We start from the raw sequence: 7,733 nt of genomic DNA, 5'->3' as shown, positions 1-7,733 counted from the left end.
CTTATAAATGATAGAAATTTATTAATAACTCGTTTTTTATACAATTAGTATAATATACTTTATTAATAAAGCAGATTTATTTTTGAGTTGTGGGTACAATTAGTAACTCGTTTTGTGGATATATTTATTATTAAAGCAAATTCTCATACAATCTTTTGTGGTTCGAATCGTACTACACATTTTAATATTATATTCAAATTACTATAATTTAAGTGTACTATATTGTATATCAATATAATAATTTTAGAAGGTAATCAATATATGTGGCTGTAGTTTAGTGGTGAGAATTCCACGTTGTGGCCGTAGAGACCTGGGCTCGAATCCCAGCAGCCACATTTAGATTTTTATAACTCTTATATTTCTTTGCGCAAAACTAAGGTTTTGTATTGTTTAATTAGAAAGATAAGTTTAGATGTATTGTTATTACGTGAAGAAAATCCACAAGGGACAAAGATTAGAATTATACACTCTGGGACACTAAATATATATATGCATGATTGTAGGGTTATGTTAATTATTTTTTATTTATTTTGCAATACAATATTTTTTTTAATGTATTAATCAATTGTTTTTGTATTATGCAGTAATTTATATATATATTAATTATTAATTATATTTTATATTTCATAACAAAATATTTTTTATATATTAGTTGATTGTTTTATATTTGGTAATATATTCATGTCTCATAAGATAAAATAATTCATTAAGTATAAATTATGAATATGAACTACAAAATTTTAAATATTAATTTTTACTTTTTCAATCATAATCAAAAGTTAACTCTAATCATATATAAATTTTAACTCTTATTGAATCCAAACCATCTATAATTAAACCATATCAACAACCTAAGCCCTAATAGAATTGCAAACATTCAATGTTAGTTAAAAATTCAATATTATTTACATTTGAATAAAATTTAAGTTTCACCAAAGATACCTCTAGGTGTACTTTATATTATTTTCTCTAAAGATATGTATGCTAGTTAATATATTAAGGCATTTTTTTGGTTTTATTGGTTAATTAAGTGAATGAATGTAATTAGGTATAAATTAATTTAAAGATTAAATGTGAAGTTTTTGATAAAATCTAATAAATGGACTAGATAATAATGTGCATGGATGAGAATCATTTTTATTTTTGTGTTGAGTTATAATCAAGGTTTGAGTCTAGTTCAAATATGGCTACTCATTTTGTTCTTACAAATTTGACTTTTGATGATCTCTAAATTTTATCATTTGGAATCTTAGGTAAACAAACATCCACACAATGATATTCCTTGTTAGAAAGGTTTTTCTACTGAATATGAACTACAAAATTTCAAATATTAATTCACAAAGAACTTTGGTAACATCCAACCTTTAGTGTTAGAGATCCATCTTTTAAACACTTCACAAAACACTTATCTCTCATTCCATCACCAACTCATAATCACTTTCACCAACCTCAAAACTTTCAAGCAAAATGGCTCAAACTAGATCGAAAACTAGACAACTAGAGATCGAAGAAGAGGAGGATGAGAACCTCAACAATTTCTAAGAAGCTATTGGAGGAGATACAAATGATAAAGATCCTAGTACTCCAACTCCCGAAGCTATAGAAAGAGCACAACACAACCCCAAATTCAATAGGCTTTTTGATGAGATCCTTCTAAACAATGCAGATGCACATTTCTTAAGACTTGCTTAGGACGGTGCCAAACTACCTCCTGACTTTGATACAACACAACTAAGACAAACATCTGAACAAATTCGTCATGATGGTGGGAGAGATAGAGATTACTTCCAATATGATCCTATTCATCAAGGGAATCCTCCTCCTCCTCCTCCTTCTTCAGAAATAGATATGCTAAGACAACAAATCAACAACCTCGCTCAACAATTAAATAGTGGTGTAAAGACTACTCAGTTTTCACTCAATGACATTTGTCCCTATCCCTTTGATAGGAACATGCTCATGCCACCTTTTCCACGAGGTTTTGAAACACCCAAATTTGAGAAGTATCGAGGCAAAGGAGATCCAAGAGATCATGTGAGAGAATTTCACTCAATTTGTTTAGAGGTGGCTTATGAGGACACTTATCTCATGCACCTCTTTCCCCAAAGTTTGGGAGGCACCACTACACAATGGTTCTCACGCCTGTCAGGCGACATTAGAACCTTCAAAGAACTAGTACAAAAGTTCATCGCTCATTACTCACATAACATAGAGCGCGATGTCGCCATGGCTGATCTTTGCAAGACAAAACAAAAACCTGGAGAGTTGTTCTCAACTTTCTTACAACTGTGAAGGCAATTATCTAGCAGGCATTCCCTTCATTTACCCGAACGAGAACTAGTAGAGATTTTCATTTCAAACTTAATTGATGAAATAGATTTCCACTTAGACATGAAGGGTACTGAATCATTTGAAAAGATGATCACTTAGGAATTAAAATGTGAAAGGGCCCTTATCAAGAAAGGACTCATCAAGATTTACAATGAACCAAAAGATGACCCTCGCCTATGTTTTAATAGTGATAAACCCAATTTCTGGAATAAGAACAAGAATGATGTAAACGACGGGGTAGTGGATGCCCGAACAATAAAAATCGCACAACCCGTGGTCAGATTCGTAGGGCAAAATATCCCTCCTAAAAACAACACTATCACTCCTCCACAAAATCAAGGTTGCAACACACAACAAGAAGAACCCAAGCAAAGACAACAAAATTTCAAACCCAAATGCACATACACACCCTTAGGGGAACCCATTGAAACAGTCTTGCATCAATTGATATCCTCAAATTTGGTAATCTTGCCAAAAATATCAAACTATGAGCCTCAAGTTAAGCTCGTGTGGTGGCGAGACCACAAACATTGTGAATTTCATCAAGGAAGAGGCCATAAGACAAGAAATTGTCATAGACTGAAAGATCTTATTCAAGATCTCATTGACGGAGGCGAGATTGAAATCGAAGGGCATGACCCTAAAAAGACCAATGATGATCATCTAATGTTTAAAAATCCACTCCCATCACATGATCAAAGGGGTCCTTCCACTTTAGGACGAAACACATATACTACAACTAATTATACGCAGGTTGCGTACAGTTATACTGTGAATCACCTATATGACGTAGATGAACAAATTGCAACCATCACCATAAAAAACTCACATCCTGAATGCAATGTTGTTACACGTCGTAACAAGCTCACCATAAAAGTAGCTCCACAAGGATCAACACCCATCCCTAATCAGTATAGTCTTGTAGAGAAGTTAGATAAAACACTCACACTCATCTCCATACTAGAGCTCTTATGCCTATCTCCATCCCACAAAAATATCTTGGACCAAGCTCTCCAAGAAGCGTCAGTCCCTGCCAACCTTAATACAGATCAATTTCAAGCTATGGTTGGTAATCTGATGTCATCACCATGTCTCACTTTCTCTGAAAGCAACAATACATCCTTCCAACAACCTCATAACGCCTCACTCCTGATTGAAGGATTTGTAAACCAACACAGGATCAAGTGAGTTTTGATTGACAATGGTGTTGGTTTGAATATATGTACATTACAGTTGGTCACAACATTGGGATATGCAATAGAATCAGTGGATCCTAGCAAAAAGATAACCATTAAAGCCTATGATGATGCAGAGCATTCTTCAAAAGGAGCTATTGTGTTACCTATCAGAGTGGGCCCAATGGTGAAGCACATCATCTGTCAAGTTTTGGACCTTCCTCTGCCATATAATCTCTTGTTAGGAAGACCTTGGATACACACCATGCAAGTTGTTCCATCCACCTATCATCAATGTATCAAATTTCCCCATAACAGTGTAGAAATCACAATCCTGGGTGATGCAAATCTATTTGCATATTGTAACAATATTAACCATCAGCCAGAGATCATCGTTCCTAACAACAAAAAATCTATCCCATCCACATCATATGTTAGTTCAGTCTCTCTTTCTAGTTCAATCACCCCTATACCAAAGCAAGAGAAGTTGAAAATAAAAATGGCTGAGGAAAGTCCTGGGGAATATAATCTAAGCTAACTCTTTTGTGTTGGGCAATTACCCACTTCCCTTAGAACTTATGGCAAGCCTCAAAGGTTGCTTCAACCACCATTGGTCAAGAAAGCATGCACTTTGGCACAATTCAACCCTGGAAAAAGTCAAGAAGAGGAGACCAAAGATGAGGACCTAGTAGAATGGATCTACAAAGACCCTATCAAAGACATCCCACAGGCTAAACTACCCACATACAAATATGGAAAAGGCCTTACTATCATGCAAAGAATGGGCTATGATGGATAGACTGCTTTGGGCCCTTGCAAACAAGGACGACACGAACCCTTACAACCTGAGTTAAAACCCAAAGATAACACTAGATTAGGTTTTCAAAAGGAATCTCTTCCTAAGCTCAGATTCAGAGCAAAACCCAACACCCCTCCATAAAACCCAAAGATAACACTAGATTAGGTTTTCAAAAGGAATCTCTTCCTAAGCTCAGATTCAGAGCAAAACCCAACACCCCTCCATATCAGCCTAATACTCTAAAGAGGCCACCTTTGATTATATCGGAAACACCAACAAAACCAACTACCCCAACAAGGCTGAGAATTCCATCAGTAGCATCCACAACACCACTCGCACTGCTAAAAATACCTGCAAAACCCATAATCCCACTAGCAACACCGATAATATTACCTGCAACACTGATAATCCTACTTGCAACACCAATCATCCCACCAATCAAACCAACAAACCCATCAACAGCATCAACCACATCAACAACACCATTACCAGTATTAGTACCCCCAACAACATCGATAGAACTGGTAAACCCATCAGCAACATCAGTGGCACCCACAGTACCAACAACTCCATCACCAACATTACATAAGCGGATAACAACGGTAGTGTTCAACTCAAAAGATATCCCAGTTTGGTATAGTAATCAGATACTAGAAAGTGACTCAAAGATAGACTCCCATGAGTGGGAATTTGATTCCATACATCTATAAACATCAAATGAGGAAGACACATCACCACCTCCACCTCGCAAAGAAATCCCTATTTACAGAGAGGCACAAATTAAAACCTCTTGGGTTCCTGAACTAGAAGCACCTTCCACAGACCCTATGTCACATCCTATGCTTGATTCTAATAGGGAGAGTACCATCAACGACCTTCACCACAATGTCTTAACCCTCCCTGACACATCCCATGAACTTAACCTGATCAATGAGGTAATGCCCATTATCCATCTTGAATTCATCGAATGGAACCAACCTAATCCCCCATGCCTTGACCAATTCCAAAATGATGAGGCGATCATTGACTTTTTGGAACTACGAGATAACATACCAAGTGGGGATCACAAAGCTCGATTCACCATCAAAATTAATAGCACAACATACTTTGGGGCGGATGCCAAACCTTTCAGCTGCAAAAACATCACAATAAAACACAGATCTTCTAGTGAAAACCACATAGTGGCACTTGCTGATCCTAAAGAAAGTAAAAATAAAGAGTGTATCCAATAATGAGAACCTCTCTAAGGTGCTTGAGGATGAAAGGTTTGACATCCTCCCCTCCAGTACGAATCAGGAATGATCAACAATCCTCATTGAAGAAACAAAAGAATTCAATGTGGGGACCCCTGAGACTCCTCACCAAATACATTTGGCATCTCTCTTAACTCCAGAGGAACAACCAAAATTTGTAGAACTCTTCCAGAAGCGTCAGATCAACTTCGCATGGTCTTATGCGGACATGCCTGGCCTAGATCCTAATATGGTCATGCATCACCTAACTGTGGCAAAAGAGGCCAAACCTGTAAAACAAAAGCTCAGAAAGATGCACCCGTAGATTGCTGTACTAGTCAAAGCAGAACTTAAGAAACTCTTGAATGTTGGTTTTATCAGACCTATCGATTACACAAAATGGATCTCCAATATAGTACTTGTTGGTAAACCAAATGGGGGCATTCGTATCTGTACATATTTCAGAGATCTAAACAAGGCATGTCCTAAGGATGACTTTCCCCTACCAAACATCGACATGATCGTGGACCCAACAGTAGGAAATGCCATGCTTTCTCTTATGGATGGCTTTTCAGGGTACAACCAAATAAAGATCGCTCCAGAAGATCAACATAAAACTCCCTTCACATGCCCATGGGGAACATACTGTTGGAATGTGATGCCTTTTGGTCTAAAGAATGCAGGGGCGACCTATCAAAGAGCTATGACCACCATCTTTCATGATATGATGCATACCATAATGGAGGATTATGTTGATGACTTACTGACAAAATCATTAATAAGAGAAGGTCATCTTGCCATATTAGATAAAATCTTTGACAGACTAGAACAATATCATGTTCGACTTAATCCAAAGAAATGTGTCTTTGGAGTGACCTCCAGGAATCTCCTAGGATATATTTCTCAAGCAAGGGCATTGAAGTAGATCTGGTGAAGGCCAAAGCAATCATGGGCATGCCACCTCCGAAGAACATCAGACAGTTAAGGACATTACAAGGGCCACAAATTTATCATTACCTTGTGGTTCAAGTGCCCTTTTGTCAATGGGGACTTCACCTTGTGGGTAAAATCCATCCATCTTCATCCAATGACCACAAATTTATCATTACCGCCACCGAATACTTCACAAAGTGGACAAAAGTTGTTCCACTTACTCAAGTCACCGACAAGAAGATCACCTCATTCATGCTTAATTACATCATCTGCTGGTATGGTGTACCCATGTCCATCATCATAGATAACGAGCTTCCTTTCAAAAATCAGGATGTCCATGAGCTTTGTGAGAAGTTTCACATCCAACACCGTTTTTCCACTCCCTATTACCCACAAGGCAATGGTTAGGCCTAAGCATCAAACAAAAACATATTGAGAATCCTGAAGAAGAGAGTCAATGATGCTGGTCATGATCGGCATGTTCAATTAAATCTATCACTATGGGTGTATCGAACTAGCATTCGAACCCCTATAGGCACTACTCCCTACTCACTGGTCTATGGAGCAGAATCCATCCTTCCTATTGAGGTTGAGATACCATCTCTATGGGTTTCCTTGCACAACTTGATAGATGATGAAGCATACCAAGTCTCACATATTCAAGACTTGGAACTACTTGATGAAAGGTGACAAGTTGCATTAACCACCTCAAGGCATATCAACAACGCATGAGCAAAAGCTACAATCATCGGGTTAAACCTTGTATATTTGAGGTAGGTGATCTCGTTCTTCGAGAAAATCCTTGTAACCAACCAAACAAAGAACACCAAGGCAAGTTTGAATCAAACTGGTTGGGTCCATGTATTATCACTGCTGTATTTGGGTCTGGGGCATACCAGTTGGCCACTTCAGAAGGGGAACAGCTAGCAGATCCGATCAACAACATGCACCTCAAATAGTTTCATACATAAGCTGTACAGAGCATCAAGCTCCAATACATACCATAAAAACACCAAAAACATTCAGAAAAATGTCCTAAAGAAAATACAAAAAAATTAAAATACTAAAGAGAAAAATCATGCATCCAAACGGTGAGCAACCACTCCAGTGGCACCTTGGGTAAGTGCGATGGTGAAAAACTGGCAAACATGCGCCACTCATAAGGGCTATGGCTCCATTTTCTTTCAGACTTGTTGCGATCACATTCATTGAATCCATTCATTCATCATTCAAACCATGGCTTGTTATTGATCTGCAATTAGG

At 37.5% G+C, this 7,733-nt stretch overlaps 1 non-coding gene across 1 annotated transcript; it reads left to right on the top strand.

Moving 5' to 3' along the window:
* Positions 1-263: 263 nt before the first annotated feature.
* Positions 264-335, top strand: TRNAH-GUG (transfer RNA histidin (anticodon GUG)). Its single transcript has one exon. It is a non-coding gene; the product is annotated as a tRNA-His (tRNA).
* Positions 336-7,733: the final 7,398 nt, after the last annotated feature.

Source organism: Cryptomeria japonica, chromosome 1 (assembly GCF_030272615.1).
Source record: "Cryptomeria japonica chromosome 1, Sugi_1.0, whole genome shotgun sequence".
In the NCBI taxonomy this organism is placed as follows: Eukaryota; Viridiplantae; Streptophyta; class Pinopsida; order Cupressales; family Cupressaceae; genus Cryptomeria; species Cryptomeria japonica.
This window is presented reverse-complemented; position numbering and strand designations above follow the sequence as displayed.